The following is a 21,723-nucleotide window of genomic DNA, read 5'->3' as shown; positions in this document are numbered from 1 at the left end:
AATCAACTACCCAAGCAAAATTTGCAAGGTTACACACAAAACCTACTGTATCCCTTTGTACATTTGAAAGATTTACTGTCTGGGATCATATATCATTCCCAGCAATGAGTACAACTCTAATGTTTTTTAACTGCTTTCTGGATGCGTTACTGGATTTATGAGTACTGGATTTATACCTTTCATTTGCTTTAACAACTCCTCCCATTTGATTGTAAACATCTACAAAGTAGCCATGTCTTTTGTAATACTCTAGAATTCTAAACTGCACACAGAAGATTCCCGAGGAGGGCAGACTGAAAAAGCCTTGGAATTCGAAAAGGAACCAGACTGACTCTAAAAACTGGCCAGTAATATAAATGCATGAAGGAGGACAGGTGTGGGATACAATAGAGAATGGTGAGGACTGTGGCAAACTGGTAAGCATGTGCAAAGTCCAAAGGCATTTAAATTCAAAAAATAATTTTTTAAGAACTGTGTGTGTGTGTGTGTGGGAAATAAAATACATCTACTGGGCAATTTCAGTCACCCCTGGCTTATATCAATATTTTATTAATTTACTGGATAACTATTTGTTTTTAAAAATCTCATTTTTGGCCTTCTTTGAGTTGAGTATGAAATGGATTAAGGTGCTAGAGAACAGAGGAGAGACATGAGGAAGCAGAGTAAGAAATCCATAGAGAGGGAGGCATAATGGAGGAATCGCAGGCGGCTATTATCAACATACATAGGTAGAAAAACTTAATAAACTTGTGCTCTAAATCTGGGGATCACTTCATTCTAAGGATGAGGTCCTTTTCTATGTGGTCATTCACAAGAGGCTGGAGCCGTTACAGCAATTTAAATGAGAAAGTACGTGGGCCTTGCTCTCAGCAAATGTCACTGCATCATGTGGGCTGGCGTCACTGAGGCTGCTACAGCCGCAAGAAGAAAAAAAGAAACCAAACAAAGTAGTTGATTAAGGCTATGGGCACAGATGTGCATTCATGCGGTTGTTTAGCATCCCAGCATTCACTTTTCTCATTTAAATCTGCCAGAGGCAAAACTGCCACTTGTCTCAAATTATGATGGAAATTTCCCCTCCCCCTACAGGAAATTAAGCATGATTAAATAATTTCAAGTTACCCAAATCTTTCAGAAACAACTCGAAACAAACACGTGCATACACTCCTCTGTCCTGTCTCCGTTTTAGGGGGTGAGACGGTTGTTTCTGCTGTTATTTTGTTTTAAATATTTCAACTGGGATGGGAAAGGTAAAACACACAGGTCTTGGTATTAAGTTGGAGAAAACCCTACCAAGGGTGTTCCCTTGTCCAATTCTAGCAGCTCACAGACAACAAGCTCGAGATGGAAACTAAAAGGACATAAAGAGGATGCTAGTTACCGTTTCTGTTGTTTTTAAGGTCTGAGGGCCTGAATTTACACACGTATCCCCGTTGTCTCTACAGCTGGGACATTAGCATACATGAAGAATAGCTACATACCACTATGAGAATATGAAATCACATCAGACCAAGGGCAGAGACCAAGGTCAGCAGTCTTCAGGTGTGGCTTTCCAAAGTGGTTGAGAGGGGCCTTGGGCTGCATGGCAGAAAGTGATCTGTTCTGTTTCAACCAGACCCATTCACTTATATTTGGTTTATATTTTGAATTTCTGGTGAGATTTTGTTGGAATAAAAATTACAAGGGGGGTTATTCTGTTGCTAAAAATTGGTGATGATGAGATGATGATGATGGAGGAAGTGAGGTGGGCACATCTACAATATTATCAGCAGTTCAGAATCATTTATAGAATCCCTTCCACATCACCCTACCCTGGTTGTAAGGAATGTAAGCCCCGTGAGGGCCAGCAGACATTATCTCTGTCATGTTCACCATCATATTTCCAACACCTAGCATGGCAGGTGTTCAATTACAATGAGCTGGATGAATGGAGGACAGATGGTGGATGGATGGATAGACAGATGGGTAGACGGAAGAAAGGAAGATAAGAAGGAAGAATGCACAAAGAAGGAGGGAGAAATAAGTGAATGAAGTCCTGAATGATGGGAATTGAACTTGGCGCTTAGCAAAAGAAGAATTCTGAAGAAATCAGTTCTGTGTAATTTCATAAAACAGAGCAACTTCACAAGGCTCGGGAATACTAGCTTCTAGTTAAGAGCATGTCTACTTCCCTTGAAGGCATATGTGAATGTTGTTATGGACAAAAAGAAATACAATACGATAAACTGGAAAGAGTCCTGGGCTGGAGGTGAGATTTTGTTTCTTTTTTTTATTGATAGGTTCCACAGGAACAGCAAGAAATATGCTTTCTGAGGCACCTCAGTGCCATTACACTTCATTTTGTTCAATCTTCAAAGCCCCAATGTGCTTTGTTTTCCTACATAAAACTATGTACACATTTAAATAAGTACCCTGGACCTTATTCAACAGGTCAGTGGTTTTCAAATGTTATCAACTTGGGGAGAAGGACAGTGGTGCAGGTAGGTGGAATTCCAGGCCTGTCCAGAGTCTTTTGACTGTTGCAGCAACATTTTTATCTGTTTTAAATATTGGTCTTGTATGCATGATTTTCCTTGAAAACAGGGATGAGTTGAATGCTCACATCAATCCCACCAGAAGGTAAGAGTGGGAATAATAGCCAGGCAAGACAAGAAGCCGGGCCTTTCAAGGCTTAAACCCAAGTTCTCTTAATGCTGCCATGAGGTTCTCAGGAGCTGTTAACAACTGTGCTGTTATTTACAGTAAAAGTAACAGGGACGCTGATGTGGGCTGTGGGCTGAAATACCCAGCTGCTTTATTGCTTCTTTATTGCAGGAGCTCGTGGAGTGTCCACTGCTGCCCTATGAAGGACACACTATGGTTATCCCATTTCTAAGGCTCGGAGAGGACGGCAGTTTGGTTTAAAGCCAAGGGGGTAAACTATGTCCCTATGTAGAAATGGATGTTACTTTTTCAGAGATATGAGAAAAATCAGTTGTGGTCAGCTTGGGGGAATTTAGAAGGTGTATAAACAGGGCAGGGGCCGGGGTGGGGTGGGGGGCACATAAGAAAGGACACAATGGCTTCAAGTCTGAGGCTATGAGACCGGCCAGCTGACCTGACCAAGGTTACAGAGTTGGTGAGTGAGGGCACCAAGATGTGCCCTGGAGACTAGGTGCATCCATGCAAGGACACTTCCAATACAGGCTTTGCATAGGGTCCTCCCTTCCGTGTCTCCCTCCCTAATTCTGCATCCAGCAAACCCAGGCAGCCACTTCAGCTGGTCCATGGGTCTGCAGCCTCTCCCACTGGAAACTCGAGGATCATATTCCACACCCAGGCACACAGCAGAGACTGAGATCCCACCTATTTCTCCCTCCTCCCTTCCCTACAGGATCTCACAGCTAAGAAGCTTTATGGTCTCCTGTCATGTCATCACTGCATCACTGCATCACTGCATCTTGCTGAAGGCGCCTTCAAGGAGAAGAGGGAAAGGGGAACACGGTTCAGTGGTAAGAGTAGAAAGCTATAGATATCCTTTCTAAGTGGCTCTGTGGCCCACGCTGTCGTTTGCAGTTTTGTTCCAGAAGCAGGGCCTGGAAGTCGGAGTGTAAAAATAGCAAGGCCGAGAGCCCCAGAAAGTCTCTCTTGTGCTGGGAGCCTCTTGGGCCAAGAGCAATACTTGGCATAGAAACAAGGAGCCCGTCTATGAGCAGCAAGGACCCGCCCCTTCCAGCCGCCTTGGGCGCCGGTGCCGCTGCCGGCCTGGTTCCACCTCTACCACTTCTCTCCTGCTCTCCTCCCTGGTGGGGTCTGTGTGTGAAGCAAGCCTGCCTCTCATCACCCTCTCCCCTGGGCTCACTTGCAGGAACGGCAGGGTCAAATGAAAACGAATTAGCGTCTAGCAGCAGCTGGAAATCTCCCCTCTTGCTCCGGAGGCCACAGGAAGGAGGGATGGGTGAGCTGGGATTCTAAATTTGGCAACGTCTGCAGTGTAGAGCACAAGAGGCCTCCCCCTGGTCCTCTTAATGGCACTCACTCCCTTCCTTGAGAGTTGTATACCCAGTGCCTTCAGTGTGCACGGCAGGGGGTGAGCACCTTGTGAGGAAAGAGGAGACGTTAACTCATTCAACAAATATTTCCTGTCTGCTCTGTGCCAGGCATTGTTCTAGGGCTGGGGGGTGCAGAGTTCATCAGATAGACCGGGGCCCAGCATCCGTGAACTGGGGCAGTGGTTCTCAAGGTTCACAGTCACCTGGAGATCTGCTAGAACACAGATCGCTGGGTACTACCCCCACCCCCCTGCCAAGGTTCTGACTCAGTTGCTCTGGGGCGGGGCCTGAGAATCTGCATTTCTAACAGTTCCCAGGTGGTGCTGATTTCTTGCTGCTGGTTTTGGGACCACACTTTTAAGAACCATTGGCCTAGGAAAACAGAAAAGGTAATTAATCTTTTCCACCAAACTCCATCTAACTGCTGGCTCCAGAGAAAAAAAATTTGAATTATATTCAATCATTCTTTCATTTATTCTCCCATTTATTCATTCATTCTCTTGCATTGAGGGCCTCCAATACATTCCAAGCACTATTCTAGAAGCTGAGAATACGGTAATGAATAAAAGAGGCAATTCAAGTGTAATGGGATCCATTGTGTCTGGGGATAGGGTGGGCTATTTGGATAGGATGGTCTGAGGAAGGAACAATGTCACCCTAAACTAGAAGGGGCACCAGCCTCGGGAAGAGACAAGAGAACAGCACTCCTGGAAGACGGAACAGCAAGTGCAAAGGCCATGTGGCAGGGAACAGCCTGTTGTGTCATTACAACAGAAAGTCACTGAATGAGATGTGAGTGGTCTAGGATAAGATTTAAGGCCATAAGGGCTAAGGATTCACCCTCTATGCAAAGGCAAGCTCTTGAAGCTCTTGTGTGGTCTGTGTTTTCAAAACCAGAAGAGTAATCTGCACAATGCTCCCATTCTTAGAGAAGAAAAACCTCTCTCTTCGGAAGTCTTAGCTGCAGCTACTGCTGGCTTCTCTTTTGAGCACTGTTATTCCAGAGGGAGCCAGATGCCTTAATCCAAACTACCTGAATTTAGCTTTAAAACACTTTCTCTGGTCACCGGTGGTCTGCTTCCTTTGCCTCTCTCTCTTCTTTCCTAACTCACTACTTAGTCCCTTTATTTTTTCTGGACCTAGAACTTCCTTGTCAGAAAACAGCAAGAAGGCTCTTCATTCCCTCCAGCTTCACCACCGACTTCTGAAGACAAGAGCGTGGAGCCAGGACTCCAGGTCTGGATCATTTATTACAGGTTTGCTGAGGGTTCCAGGCAGCATACAGAGGCTGTTCAGAACCCGGGGTGAAACTGTCCGCAGTCAAAGGAACTGGCAAAAACAATGACTGTGGAAACAAGGGAATGAGCCCCAAATGTCCAAAATCTGTGAGCTCTCAGAAATCTGACCCGCTGGCCTGCCAGGCAGAGGGGAGGAAAGCTGACCTAAAACAGTTTCAGGGCCCCTGCTATTTCTTGATATTTATTTGCAGGACATATTTGGGACCCTGAAGTGTCTATCACAGTCTCAGAAAAATGACACATTGTACTCACTTGAGCTTTCCTGTGGTTGCATTCTTTTAACAGCTGTAATAAACCTCTTAACAGTTTTGGGAGTGTTGATTTTCTAACTCTTTTTCCCTATTTTCCTTTAAAATAATTAACATTAAGATATTTAGTGTCCCTGAAATACATAGTTATTTGTAACTGAGGATTTTTCTGTTAAAGATTCTTTTTTTTTCTTTGAATTTTTTTAAATTTATTTTATTATATAGCAGGTTCTTATTAGTTATCTATTTTATACGTATTAGTGTATACATGTCAAACCCAATCTCCCAATTCATCACACCACCACCACCACCACCCCCAGCACTTTCCCCCCTTGGTGTCCATACGTTTGTCCTCTACATCTGTGTCTCTATTTCTGCCCTGCAAACCAGTTCACCTGTACCATTTTTCTAGGTTCCACATATATGTGTTAATATACGATATTTGTTTTTCTCTTTCTGACTTACTTCACTCTGTATGACAGTCTCTAGGTCCATCCACGTCTCTACAAATGACCCAATTTCATTCCTTTTTATGGCTGAGTAATATTCCACTGTATATATGTAACACATCTTCTTTATCCATTCGTCTGTCAATGGGCATTTAGGTTGCTTCCATGACCTGGCTATTCTAAATAGTGCTGCAATGAACATTGGGGTGCATGTGTCTTTTTGAATTATGGTTTTCTCTGGGCATATGCCCAGTAGTGGGATTGCTGGGTCATATGGTAATTCTATTTTTAGTTTTTTAAGGAACCTCCATACTGTTCTCCATAGTGGCTGTATCAATTTACATTCCCACCAACAGTGCAAGAGGGTTCCCTTTTCTCCACACCCTCTCCAGCATTTGCTGTTTGTAGATTTTCTGATGATGCCCATTCTAACTGGTGTGAGGTGATACCTCACTGTAGTTTTGATTTGCATTTCTCTAATAATTAGTGATGTTGAGCAGCTTTTCATGTGCTTCTTGGCCATCTGTATGTCTTCTTTGGAGAAATGTCTATTTAGGTCTTCTGCCCATTTTTGGATTGGGTTGTTTTTTAATATTGAGCTGCATGAGCTGTTTATATATTTTGGAGATTAATCCTTTGTCCGTTGATTTGTTTGCAAATATTTTCTCCCATTCTGAGGGTTGTCTTTTTGTCATGTTTGTAGTTTCCTTTGCTTTGCAAAAGCTTTTAAGTTTCATTAGGTCCCATTTGTTTATTTTTGTTTTTATTTCCATTACTCTAGGAGGTGGATCAAAAAAGATCTTGTTGTGATTTATGTCAAACAGTGTTCTTCCTACGTTGTCCTCTAAGAGTTTTATAGTGTCTGGTCTTGCATTTAGGTCTCTAATCCACTTTGAGTTCATTTTTGTGTACGGTGTTAGGGAGTGTTCTAATTTCATTCTTTTACATGTAGCTGTCCAGTTTTCCAAGCACCACTTACTGAAGAGACTGTCTTTTTCTCCATTGTATATCCTTGCCTCCTTTGTCATAGATTAGTTGACCATAGGTGCATGGGTTTATCTCTGAGCTTTCTATCCTGTTCCATTGAACTATATTTCTGTTTTTTGTGTCAGTACCATATTGTCTGGATTACTGTAGTTTGTAGTATAGTCTGAAGTCAGGGAGTCTGATTCCTCCAGCTCCATTTTTTTCCCTCAAGACTGCTTTGGCTTTTCGGGTCTTTTGTGTCTTCATACAAATTTTACGACTTTTTGTTCTAGTTCCATAAAAAATGCCATTGGTAATTTGATACGGATTGCATTGAATCTGTGGATTGCTTTGGGTAGTATAGTCATTTTCACAATATTGATTCTTCTAATCCAAGAACATGGTATATCTTTCCATCTGTTTGTGTCATCTTTGATTTCTTGCATCAGTGTCTTATAGTTTTCTGAGTACAGGTCTTTTACCTCCTTACGTAGGTTTATTCCTAGGTATTTTATTCTTTTTGTTGCAATGGTGAATGGGATTGTTTGCTTAATTTCTCTTTCTGATCTTTTGTTGTTAGTGTATAGGAATCCAAGAGATTTCTGTGCATTAATTTTGTATCCTGCAACTTTACTAAATTCATTGATTAGCTCTAGTAGTTTTCTGGTGGCATCTTTAGGATTCTCTATGTATAGTATCATGTCATCTGCAAACAGTGACAGTTTTACTTCTTCTTTTCCAATTTGTATTCCTTTTATTTCTTTTTCTTCTCTGATTGTCATGGCTAGGACTTCCAAAACTATGTTGAATAATAGTGGCGAGAGTGAACATCCTTGTCTTGTTCCTGATCTTAGAGGAAATGCTTTCAGCTTTTCAACATTGAGAATGATGTTTGCTATGGGTTTGTCATATATGGCCTTTATTATGTTGAGGTAGGTCCCCTCTATACCCACTTTCTGGAGAGTTTTTTATCATAAATGGGTGTTGAATTTTGTCAAAAGCTTTTTCTGCATCTATTGAGACGATCATATGGTTTTTATTCTTCAATTTGTTAATATGGTGTATCACATTGATTGATTTGCATATATTGAAGAATCCTTGCATCCCTGGGATGAATCCCAGTTGATCATGGTGTATGATCCTTTTAATGTGTTGTTGGATTCTGTTTGCTAGTATTTTGCTGAGGATTTTTGTATCTATATTCATCAGTGATATCGGTCTGTAATTTTCTTATTTTGTAGTATCTTTGTCTGCTTTTGGTATCAGGGTGATGGTGGCCTCATAGAATGAGTTTGGGAGTGTTCCCTCCTCTGCAATTTTTTGGAAGAGTTTGAGAAGGATGGGTGTTAGCTCTTCTCTAAATGTTTGATAGAATTCACCTGTGAAGCCACCTGGTCCCAGACTTTTGTTCGTTGGAAGATTTTTAATCACAGTTTCAATTTAATTACTTGTGATTGGTCTGTTCATATTTTCTATTTCTTCCTGGTTCAGTCTTGGAAGGTTATACCTTTCTAGAATTTGTCCATTTCTTCCAGGTTGTCCACTTTATTTGCACAGAGTTGCTTGTAGTAGTCTCTTAGGATGCTGTGTATTTCTGTGGTGTCCATTTTAACTTCTCCTTTTTCATTTCTAGTTTTATTGATTTGAATCCTCTCCCTCTTTTTCTTGATGAGTCTGGCTAAAGGTTTACCAATTTTGTTTATCTTCCCAAAGAACCAGCTTTTAGTTTTATTGATCTTTGCTATCGTTTTCTTTGTTTCTATTTCATTTATTTCTGCTCTGATCTTTATGATTTCTTTCCTTCTACTAACTTTGGGTTTTGTTTCTTCTTCTTTCTCTAGTTCCTTTAGGTGTAAGGTTAGATAGTTTGAGATTTTTCTAGTTTCTCGAGGTAGGCTTGTATTGCTATAAACCTCCCTCTTAGAACTGATTTTGCTGCATCCCACAGGTTTGGGATCGTCGTGTTTTCATTCTAATTTGTCTCTAGGTATTTTTTGATTTCCTCTTTGATTTCTTCAGTCATCTCTTGGTTATTTAGTAATGTATTGTTTAGCCTCCATGTGTTTGTGTTTTTTATGTTTTTTTTCCCTGTAACTGATTTCTAATCTCATAGCATTGTGGTTGGAAAAGATCCTTGATATGATTTCAATTTTCTTAAATTTTCCAAGGCTTGATTTGTGACCCAAGATTTGATCAATCCTGGAGAATGTTCTGTGTGCACTTGAGAAGAAAGTGTAATCTGCTGTTTTTGGATGGAATGGCCTATAAATATCAATTAAATCTATCTGGTCTATTGTGTCATTTAAAGCTTGTGTTTCCTTATTAATTTTCTGTCTGGATGATCTGTCCATTGGTGGAAGTGAGGTGTTAAAGTCCCCCACTATTATTGTGTTACTTTCGATTTCCTCTTTTATAGCTGTTAGCAGTTGCCTTATGTATTGAGGTGCTCCTATGTTGCGTGCATATATATTTATAATTGTTATATCTTCTTCTTGGGTTGATCCCTTGATCATTATGTAGTGTCCTTCCTTGTCTCTTGTAACATTCTTTATTTTAAAGTCTATTTTATCTGATATGAGTATAGCTACTCCAGCTTTCTTTTGATTTCCATTTGCATGGAGTATCTTTTTCCATCCCCTCACTTTCAGTCTGTATGTGTCCCTAGGTCTGAGATGGGTCTCTTGTAGACAGCATATATATGGGTCTTGTTTTTGTATCCATTCAGTAAGCCTGTGTCTTTTGGTTGGAGCATTTAATCCATTCACGTTTAAGGTAATTATCGATATGAATGTTTCTATTACCATTTTCTTAATTGTCATTGGTTTGTTTTTGTAGGTCCTTTTCTTCTCTTGTGTTTTGCACTTAGAGAAGTTCCTTTAGCGTTTGTTACAGAGCTGGTTTGGTGGTGCTGAATTCTCTTAGCTTTTGCTTGCCTGTAAAGCTTTTGATTTCTCCATCCAATCTGAATGAGATCCTTGCCGGGTAGAGTAATCTTGGTTGTTGGTTCTTCCCTTTCATCACTTTACATATATTGTGCCACTCCCTTCTGGCTTGTAGAGTTTCTGCTGAGAAATCAGCTGTTAACCTTATGGGAGTTCCCTTGTATGTTATTTGTTGTTTTTCCCTTGTTGCTTTCAATAATTTTTCTTTGTCTTTAATTTTTGCCAATTTGATTACTATGTGTCTCGGCATGTTTCTCCTTGGGTTTACCCTGCCTGGGACTTTTCGCTTCCTGGACTTGGGTGGCTATTTCCTTTCCTATGTTAGGGAAGTTTTCGACTATAATCTCTTCAAATATTTTCTCGGGTCCTTTCTCTCTCTCTTTTCCTTCTGGGACCTCTATAATGCGAATGTTGTTGCGTTCAATGTTGTCCCAGAGGTCTCCTAGGTTGTCTTCATTTCTTTTCATTCTTTTTTCTTTATTCTTTTCTGCCACAGTGAATTCCACCATTCTGTCTTCCAGGTCACTTATCTTTTCTTCTGCCTCAGTTATTCTGCTACTGATTCCTTCTAGTGTATTTTTCATTTCAGTTATTGTATTGTTCATCTCTGTTTGTTTCTTCTTTAATTCTTCTGGTGTTTGTTCTTTAATTCTTCTAGGTCTTCGTTAAACATTTCTTGCATCTTCTCGATCTTTGCCTCCATTCTTTTTCCGAGGTCCTGGATCATCTTCACTATCATTATTCTGAATTCTTTTTCTGGAAGGTTGCCTATCTCCACTTCATTCACTTGTTTTTCTGGGGTTTTATCTTGTTCTTTCATCTGGTACAAAGTCCTCTGCCTTTTCATTTTGTCTGTCTTTCTGTGAATGTGGTTTTTGTTCCACAGGCTGCAGGATTGTAGTTCTTCTTTCTTCTGCTGTCTGCCCTCTGGTGGATGAGGCCATCTAAGAAGCTTGTGCAGGTTTCCTGATGGGAGGGACTGGTGGTGGGTAGACCTGGGTGTTGCTCTGGTGGGCAGAGCTCAGTAAAAGTTTAATCTGCTTGACTGCTGATGGGTGGGGCTGGGTTCCCTCGTGTTGGTTGTTTGGCCTGAGGCGACCCAGCACTGGAGTCTACCCAACTCTTTGGTGGGGCTAATGGCGGACTCTGGGAGGGGTCACGCCAAGGATTACTTCCCAGAACTTCTGCTGCCAGTGTCCTTGTCCCCACGGTGAGCCACAGCCATGCCCCGCCTCTGCAGGAGACCCTCCAACACTAGCAGGTAGGTCTGGTTCAGTCTCCGATAGGGTCACTGCTCCTTCCCCTGGGTCCTGATACACACACTACTTTGTGTGTGCCCTCCAAGAGTGGAGTCTCTGTTTCCCCCAGTCCTGCTGAAGTCCTGCAATCAAATCCCTCTAGCCTTCAAAGTCTGATTTTCTAGGAATTCCTCCTCCTGCTGCCGGACCCCCAAGTTGGGAAGCCTGACGTGGGGCTCAGAACCTTCACTCCAGTGGGTGGACTTCTGTGGTATAAGTGTTCTCCAGTTTGTGCGTCACCCACCCAGCAGTTATGGGATTTGATTTTACTGTGATTGCGCCCCTCCTACCGTCTCAGTGTGGCTTCTCCTTTGTCTTTGGATGTGGGGTATCTTTTTTGGTGAGTTCCAGTGTCTTCCTGTCGATGACTGTTCAGCAGTTAGCTGTGATTCTGGTGCTCTCCCAAGAGGAAGTGAGCGTACATCCTTCTACTCCATCATCTTGAACCAAGCTCTGTTAAAGATTCTTGAGTAAATGTTCCAAGAACTCACTATTTAAATGGTTCTTAAATTTGGGCCTGGCAATACTGTATACTTTGTGTATTTTTATCAAGTGTTTTGGCATAAGATCAACACAATATTTCTTAATTTAAACTCACTGGGGACATAGCTTTTGCTGGGCTTACTCTATTAAATTTGTTTCAGGGCCACATTACTATCGCAGGCAGGAGCTGTGGAGACAGCGGACAGCCTTGAATCTCAGCTCCAATGCTGGCTAGCTGTGTGACCTCAGACAAACAGCTTAATTTCTAATGGCCTGTCTGCTTACTATGACAGAACTGATGACAGCTTCTGTGCCATACAGTTGATGTGGAACAGAGTGCCCAGAACAAAGCCGGCACGTAACAATCACTCAGTAAATGTCTGTAACTATTCGCTATTCATTACTTCATTCAAATATGGCTTTGGGGGAAAATACTATGTAATAGAAACATTTTTGAAATGGCATCAACCATAGTGCATTTCATTGAAAAACTAAGATTTCTGAGAGTTTGCAATCACCAAATGTGTTTTTACTAAAAAGGTAGTTTTTATTTAGATCAAGAAAAGTAGATGAGAACAGTGGTCACTTACATATCAATTCAGAAACAACATATCCCATGAGGACCCACTGGTCTGAGTTTGTGGCACGTCTTTAATAAGCATGTGGGGGCTTCCCTGGTGGCTCAGTGGTTAAGAATCCATCTGCCAGTGCAGGGGACACGGGTTCGAGCCCTGGTCCGGGAAGATCCCACGTGCCGCGGAGCAACTAAGCCCGTGCACCACAACTACTGAGCCTGCACTCCAGAGCCCAGAAGCCACAACTATTGAGCCCTCGAGCCACAACTACTGAGCCCACGCGCCTAATACCTGTGCTCTGCAACAAGAGAAGCCACCACAATGAGAAGCCCGCGCACTGCAATGAAGAGTAGCCCCTGCTCACCACAACTAGAGAAAGCCCGCACGCAGGAATGAATACCCAACACAGCCCAAAAAAAAAAAAAAAAAAAAAATCAGCATGTGGCTGCTTTATGTCACGCAGTTGAGCCATTAAAGAAGCAGAAATGAAATCAGAACAAAATAGTTTATGAAGTCTGCTTTATTATTTAAGACATCCTTCTTTTGAGACTGCTTCTGCTCTACCTTATGTCCTCAAGAAAGTATGTAGGGATTTCCCTGGTGATCCAGTGGGTAAGACTCCACACTCCCAATGCAGGGGGTCCGGGTTCAATCCCTGGTCAGAGAACTAGATGCCGCATGCATGCCACAACTAAGAAACCCACATGGCACAACTAAAGATCAAGCGTGCCTCAACTAAGACCTGGTGCAGCCAAAATAAATAAATAAATATAAAAAAAAAAGAAGAAGAAGAAAGTATGTAAATAGGAACTGATCCGATGATGGTGGAAAATAAAAGGAAAATTATGCCTCTCTGTTCACAGACTGTTAACCAAAATCAAAACAGAGTCAGGGGGACTCTGCAAAGACAAATTTAAAAACTAAAGGGCACGAAATGTAAGCCACTAAAAATTATCCAGGGGGAAAAATTGGTATTTGTAAATATCCAGTCATACATCCATACCTATACATACATATAACTGAAGTTAATCATATGACCTGGCTGCAGAATATTTTAAATATCATAATAAGGTCTCATTCAAAACACACAATAAAACATGTATTTTCTTACAAGTTATAAAAGGAGATACTAAAATTTTAAGATGTGAAATATAACCTAAAACACTATTTCCTTTTAGAGTGTGCACAAAGTACAAAGTAGCATAATTTACAATCACTACTGAGAAGCCGCAGGCTTAAAGTCTTCCCATCCCTCCAAAAAAAGTAAAAATAAAACCTTAGAACTTGAATGGAAATAGTACTTTAAGAAAGCTACAGACCATTTCAATAACCTCAATCTTGTTTTTCTAAGATGTGCTGGGAAACACCTGTGTTGAAGCCAACCAATCTCCAAAATTCAAAAGTCTATTCACAATAAAAAATGGAGAATGGGTGCAGGTGGGCATGCTCTTGAATCAGCAACTTGTTGGTGATTTTAAAAAGTAAAGGTTGCAACATATTTATATAAAATTGCTAGGCAGGTTTATTACTTTTTCCTCCAGTTGTCTGACTATACCACTCAACTAACTGAATGGCAGCAATGCATCCTGTTCAATACCAGACGGGATTATTCAGGTTTGGCAGGAAGATCAACAAGTCAGCCCTAATATTCTTTGCTTTCAAGTTTAGGTATTCAGTGCCTAAACACCGTGTAACAGGAAGACCTATAATCATATGGAGATTAAGCAACTGTACAACATCATTCAGAGAACGTGTCCAGCTGCCATGTCCGCTGTCAACCAACCACACATCTTCCTCATTTGATTATTCTTTCACAGTGAGCAGTTGGAGAAAAGACAAAATGCCACCTCGGGCAGCAATCTTTCTTTGGCTTCCATGCAATTACACAGATACAATTACTACTGGCACCATACTCTTTCAAGGTAGACAGGTTTGAAAGTATATTAAATAAAGCCTGTTTTCTTTTCCACTATTTTGGCAGGGTCTTCAATACACTTTTCTCTTAAGAGCTGTGGTCCTCCTCAGGCTGGTACACAATAGCACTGATAACAAGGTGGAAGCTATCCTAGGGGCTGCCTAGACCAACTTCAAGGTCATTATTATTCTACACAGTGGCATGAGAGGACTTGCCTTCTCATCTACATTAAGTATTAGGACAAAAGATGATTATGGAGAATCTAGGAAATCAACAAAGTATTCAACAACCAACTACAATTTGGCCTTTTATCAGCATGTTAAAAGCGCAAGTGGAAGTGGATGCCATCTTTTCTAAAGTCAAAATCGGTGTGTGAGAGCATATAGAACTATACTCCCATAGATTAAAATGTGTATATTTTGTTTCTGATACAAGAACAAGAGCATGCACTTCTAGAGCACTATGGAATTTTCAAAGTCCTGTAACTAATTCAATCTCATTTGATCCCACAAAATCTTACAAGACAGGTACAGGAGATACTATTCCCATTTTACAGGTAAAGATACAGATTTCAGCAACGTTATATAACTTGATCAAGGTTGGGAAACTGGTTGTCATTGACTTCGGAGAAATCTCAGTGTATTTTTGTTAGGGAACCATTCTATTTGTTAAATGTATTTTTAAAGGTTAAGTGCCCTTAAAAAAATCAGCATAGGGCTTCCCTGGTGGCGCAGTGGTTGAGAGTCTGCCTGCCAATGCAGGGGACACGGGTTCGAGCGCTGGTCTGGGAAGATCCCACATGCCGCGGAGCGACTGGGCCCGTGAGCCACAACTACTGAGCCTGCGCGTCTGGAGCCTGTGCTCCGCAAGAAGAGAGGCCGCGATAGTGAGAGGTCCGCGCATCGCGATGAAGAGTGGCCCCCGCTTGCCACAACTAGAGAAAGCCCTCACACAGAAACGAAGACCCAACACAGCCATAAATAAATAAATTAAAAAAAAAAAATCAGCATAACTGAAGTAATTTGTTCAGTATGCCTAAGTGGTTAGTGGACAAGCTTTAACATTTGATGTAAAATGTAAAATAGGGTTTTTAGGCTATGGATGGGGTGGAGGAGTTCAGAGAGAAATGTTTTTCTGAGATTAACTTTTAAAAACACATTTAAAAGGATCAGGGTAAAAGCTGTTTTTTATTACTCTTCTGAAATATTTATTCTCCACCTAAATTAAAAGAGAATTTGAAGCAGCTTATATAAAAGATATAAACGTATTTGAAACCAATAAAATAACATGAGAAAATAGAGCCATGGAGTTGAGAAGAAATTTAATTTCTTGCCCCTAAAATTTACAAAGTTTTAGTTATCTAATGAAAGAAGTTTACCAAAAAAGAAACTTTTTCCTAAGCACCAAATCTAAGAGGAACTTAGCATGTGGTAAACAGCACTGGAAGTAGAAAGGCAGTAACTGATGATCGTTTCACATCGCATCCAGGTGGTTTTATTTTGTAATCTTGTTCTAAATTATAATCATGTTGTACACTAGGTAATTACGTGTAAACTTTTTTTTTTTTAATAATAAAGTTAACTGGGCAAACCATTCTGTGCTTTTCCTTTTGTCTATGAGAAGCCTGGTGTTTGGGTCTCATAAATAAGGCAGCCGACACGACAAGCTGTTCATCAATATCCAGTGTCTTCTTCCTTTTTATTGGACACATGGCCATCTAGAATACATTTCTCAGCTTCCCTTGCAGGCAGGTACCATTCTAACCACTGGGATGTAAGTACAAGGATTGTATGGCAGCTTCTAAGGGCCTTCCTTATAAAATAGCTGGCAGGCACGTTTTTTTCTTGCCGTCTGGAACAGACAAGCTGCCTTGGACCATGAGTACACTGGCTATACCCTAGGCATGCTGGAGTAGTAAGGTCAAGGAATTTGGGTTCCTGAGGTCTTTGTGGAACAGAGCCACTATATCAGTGGACTGTTAACTGCCAGGTTTCTACGTGAAAGGGCAATACATTTCTACTGTAATAAGTCATGGTTATTTTAGAGTCTTGTATTACTAGCAGTTGAAGTTGATCCTAACTCATTCACCTAATGGCAGGAAACTGAATTCCAGACCTAGTACCTAGGAAAGAAACAGCTTCTAATGGATTGTCTTTGCAACCCCCATATTCAGTACCAAACTTACAGGCATCTAAATTATAGAGTTGAGTTAAGAAACCCAGGTTCCTGACTCCCAACTCCTCCGACACCTTCCAAAACAGCATATTGTTGGAATATAACCTCTTTGGTTCTCATTCATTCATTTTCACCCCCACCAATCCAAGCATTTTAACCTCATCTCCAACTCCTGTAAAAAATACCAAATGTAGACACTGTGTTGGGCCTAATTTTTCACAAACCTCAAAAAAAGTATCTATCAGGATGCAACCAACCACAAGCAACATTCAGCCATTCATTTGACTCAAGGCTTTTGATTCTTTGATTTATACCATCCTCCTCCCCTACTCTTTCCAATTCTAGGTCAGGAGACAAAAGCAAAGATTCTCCAGGGGAAAACAAAATGGCAAAACCTATTAGCTGATGCACACCTGTGCAATAGCTTGGTTATTCTTTTCCAGCAATGAAAGAGTGGTACACAGAGCTCTGAGTTTTTCAAAGATGCTGAGGCTACTGGCAGAAAAGAGGCAGGGGTATTTGTGGATCCCATCTGCCAAGGATGCACGTGTAGAAAGTCTCATTTTTTTATGCTTCTTGTAATAGAATCGAGCATAAGACAGTATTAGGTAATTGCGTCGAAATTCCAGGAAAGGACAAGTAAACAGAATAATTATTCTCAGAAATCTCAAACAATAAATTAGTGCTCAAAGTTTAGAAGGATTTCTTTAGTGATCAGGATGTGGAACTATCTGGTGTTTAAGTTGTGGGTCCTCAGGAGCAAAAAGATCAGAAAAAGTGTCATAGAAATGCTACTAATCACAAATTAAACAGATTGAAATTCCTTAGAGCCAAGATCAAGCTTGTTCCTCTTTTTATTTTAATCAACCGATTAAATGTACCGCATTTACATGTACCGCATTTGCGATGTACCACAAACATGTCTCGCGCACAGTAGGTGTGCAATGTAAGTTTTCTGAAGGTAAGTGGATATAGCTGGGAGTGGCTCCCTTTTCTCATATCTCATCCTCTGAAACTGCAGAGGCTACCGAGATAACACCAATATGAATGAGACCTCTAGGAAAGCGGAGGACAAAGAAGGAAAGGAGGAAGAAAGAAAGGGAGCTAGGAAAGAAGGGAGGGAGGGAGGGAAAATGAGGCTGTGGCCTGTACCACTAAGCTGCCTGCCTCCGGAGTCCCAGCTGAGTTCTACTTTGCACTGACATCCAAAAAGAAAGTAGAATCACAGTTTGCTAGTCTTTATTTACCCACAAATGTACTGGTTACCCACTAGGCCATGAATCCCAGGCAGTATGTTAAAATTATTTTCCTACTAGAAAAATGCTCCTGAAGCATTAGGGGTTTCTTATCTGCAGGGTGTCTGGGAAGGATTCCAAACTTATTATGCTACAGAAATAGGTTTCTTTTTCCTCGTCTCAAAATCTAAGCCTCTTACTTGTGAAAACTCTGATTCGTACAAAGTTTGTGTTCTGGGTTAGTTCCATCTCCTTCTTTCTAGATCTACTGGTAGCTAGTGTCCGTCTGTAAATGACGGTCAGTCTGTTCTTGAATTCTGATATGTTCTAAGCGTCTTCCTCCTCGACTCTCCCCATTACTTCCTCTCTGAAAGAAATTACTATAACCTAAAGGCCTTTTGAGAGAAGACTCTGCTCAGCACACACAAATGATCCTTAGATCTCAGAAGTGGGTACAGAGGAATACTCTTTGGAAGCAAATGAATCAGATGCTGTGTCAAAGTCTTCCTTGTTGCAGGCAAATAGGCAGAGATCAGTGGGGACAAGTGTATGACGACGTGGAAACTTCACCCAAGACAGTTGTTTGTGTTTCCTTCCTTGTAGAAACAAACTTTGTGTGTCTTCCTGTGTCACAGGTGCACTTTGATAAATGAACTGAGAGCATGTATCCCTCCCTTCAGAAAATATTACAGTGGAAAGTACCTAACCATGGAGCCAGGAGTGGAGAGGAGTTGAGTGAAATAAAACACTGTATTTTTGTTTTGTTTTGTTTAATTCTCTTTGGAGAAACAAACAGCATAAATTACTTTTAAAAGAGTGCATTTTCGGTGTATATTTTTCATGGGATTTTTTCTTTAAGGGTAACAACTTTTTTTCTTCCACTTTCTGCTTTGATGACTAATTCATTAAAAATACATATATTCTACTCTGCTGATAGAGCAAGAATTGCAAATTTTCTTATTGTGAATAAAGGCTACTTGCACTTGGCCCAAATTCCAACTGGCCACCCTGGGAAAGTTGACCTCTTTCATGGCCATTGGGTCGGTTTGAGAAACACATTTATAAGAATTGAATTGGTTAGCGAGTCCTAAAAAAAAAAAGCCACAATTTGATTCACCTTACCAGTCAAAAGGATCTGATTCAACAAACACTTGCAATGCCGTATTTTTCACTGAACAAAATTATATAAAAGTATATATCCAGGGCTTCCCTGGTGGCACAGTGGTTAAGAATCCGCCTGCCAATGCAGGGGACACGGGTTTGAGTCCTGGTCCGGGAAGATCCCACATGCTGCAGAGCAACTAAGCCTGTGTGCCACAACTACTGAGCCTGCGTTCTAGAGCCCGCGAGCCACAACTACTGAGCCCATGTGCCAAAACTACTGAAGCCTGCGCGCCTAGAGCTGGTGCTCTGCAACAAGAGAAGACAGGGCAATGAGAAGCCCACGCACCGCAACAAAGAGTAGCCCCTGCTCACCACAACTAGAGAAAGCCCTCGCGCAGCAACAGAGACCCAACACAGCCAAAAATAAATAAATAAATTAAATACATTTCAAAAAAAGTATATCCATCAATAAAAATAAGATAAAGATATCATTTTTTTTCAAAACAAGTAAATAATATACACCCTATAACCCAGCAATACTAAGTGTAGAGCTCACACCTCCTCACATGGTTCCACTAGAGGATCCAAGCCAGGGTGTCCCCTGCAAGATTATGTACGGTGCTGGGGAAAGGGGCACACCCTGGGAGCCCACCATTCTACAAGGGGAAAGGGAAACACCAGAGTGCCATGCGGCAGTTAGAAACAATGCATTAAATGTCCACCCAGCCTTATGGATAGACCTCTAAAACACAGCATATGGGGAAAAAACACCCTTTAAATAAATTAAGAAAATACACACAAAAAACAATAATGTACACTGCAGGTACACTTCTGAACAGAAAGTTACACATTAAACACATTAGGATGGTTGCCCATGGGTGGAGAGAATAGGAGCGAGGTAAGGGAATAAAACAGGAGGTAATTAAGTAAGAACATAAGACAAGATGTTTTATATGGACCAGTGATGAAAATACATCATGAACTGTGGCCTATGATTAACTCAACTGCCTGCAACTGAGGTCCAAATCAAACTCACTTTTCCACATTTACATATTTTCCTTAACAATAAAAACATTAATTTTGAAAAATCATCAAATATAACAGCCACTGTTTAGGTAGCTACTGAAGTGGCCCAGGGCTCTGAAAAGGCCAAAGTTTCAGCACTGTGATGTCCAATATGGTAGCCACTAGCCACGTGGGGCTACTGAGCACAGGAAATGTGGTTAGTCCGAGTGACGATGTGCTGCCAGTGTAACACACACCAAACCTGGAAAACTCAGCACAATAAAAAGAATATAAATATCTTATTAATAATTCTTATACAGATTATATGTCAAAATGATAATATTTTATTTTTTTTAAAGATGAGATTGTTTATTTATTTACTTTATTCATTTGTTTATTTGGTTGTACCGGGTCTTAGTTGCGGCAGGTGGGCTCCTTAGTTGTGGCATGTGAACTCTTAGTTGTGGCGTGCATGTGGGATCTAGTTCCCTGACCAGGGATCGAACCCAGGCCCCTTGCATTGGGAGCGCAGAGTCTTAACCACTGTGCCACCAGGGAAGTCCCAATATTTCAGATATACTGGGTTAAATAGTAAGATACACGATTAAAATTAATTTCACCTGTTTCTTTTACCTTATTTTTAATGTGGTTATTAGAATATTTACTATTACATATGTGGTTCACATTGTATTTCTAGTGGATGGCACTGGTCTGGAGGCCTCCAGTAAGCCAGGGGTACAAGAGGGATCCTTTCTATAAAAATTTTCTTTGGAGCCTCAAATTGGAAGGTCCTGAAAAACATAATATGGCCCCCTGACTGGAAGGATATAAAAGTGGTTCAGGATTAAATATTAAAATTCCAGGTCAGGAATTGCCAACAATTTTGAACCACTCACAACCTTCCACTGCTCTCATTTTAAAACGTCTCTAGGATTAATGCTGCTCTTCAGAAATTTAAGCCCAGTCCTCTAAACTAGACTAAAGGAAAAGAAATTTCTACTACAACTTACTCCAAAGCTATGGTTTAAAATAATAAGATACAGTTGGAAAAGCCCGATATAATTTATCAATATAGTTGCACAAATATATGATTTAAGCATCCACTCCTGGGAGGTGCTTTTTTGAAATCAAAATGACCTTGGCAGTGACAATTTAGAGATTATGTGTTCAGTAATCCCCCCTCTCTCCCTTGCTCATTTTCTCTCTCTGACATGTGCGGTCCTTTGTCACATGTGGAGTCTTTTTTCCTGCACTCTTTTGTGTGGACCAATGGCCACCTATTAAAGGCCTCTAGGCTCCTTTATGACAAGACCATAGCATTTTCACCCTTGTATCCCTGGCACTGAGCACAATGCTCAGCACATAATGGATGGTCAATAACTACCCATCAAATTAACCAGAAGTGAGTGTTTCTAGAGGGGCAGACTGAGATGTTTGGGGAGGAATAGAGTCAGATAACTTATTTTCTTGAGATTGCTTTAAAAAATTATGAAAAAGTACCAAATACTCAGCCATGTTTCCATTTCATCCACACCAGCATCCACATTAATGCTTACTTGAAGTGCTTGCCACATGCCCGGCACTGTTCTAAGCACTTTACGTTTATCCATTCACTTACTCCTTATGAGAACCTTTTAAGGTTGGTGTTATCTTATCGCCATTTTATAGATGATGCTTAGAGAGGGTAAGTCACTGACTCTGGGTTCCCAGAGCTAGTAACAGCAGAGTTGGGATTCAAGGCAGGCGGCCGCACACCAGAACCCACGCTCCGGAGTACCTGTTAATCAATACACAAAACTATCCATTTCAGGAAATGAATCTGGAGCGGTACAGCGCTCTCATACTCATGGCCGCCAACCCCAACAGACTGCATCAGTCCAAGCTCTCAAGAGCCTCACCTGGATTCGAAAATGGTTCATAATCAATTACGGTGACTACACTGTTCCTGCTAATCATACCGCAGCTGGTAACTTCCCAGAGAACACCCATTTCAACCACT

General features: G+C 41.1%; 1 protein-coding gene across 18 annotated transcripts in view; it reads right to left on the bottom strand.

The window, feature by feature from the left end:
* The window catches only part of APBB2 (amyloid beta precursor protein binding family B member 2), a 363,766-nt gene that overhangs the window by 119,609 nt on the left and 222,434 nt on the right, over positions 1–21,723 (bottom strand). The gene's annotated exons all lie outside the window — the stretch shown is intronic.

The sequence above is a fragment of the Balaenoptera musculus genome, chromosome 5, assembly GCF_009873245.2.
Source record: "Balaenoptera musculus isolate JJ_BM4_2016_0621 chromosome 5, mBalMus1.pri.v3, whole genome shotgun sequence".
Taxonomy (NCBI): Eukaryota; Metazoa; Chordata; class Mammalia; order Artiodactyla; family Balaenopteridae; genus Balaenoptera; species Balaenoptera musculus.
The sequence above is the reverse complement of the archived record's forward strand: the minus strand, read 5'-3'. Positions and strand labels throughout refer to the sequence as shown.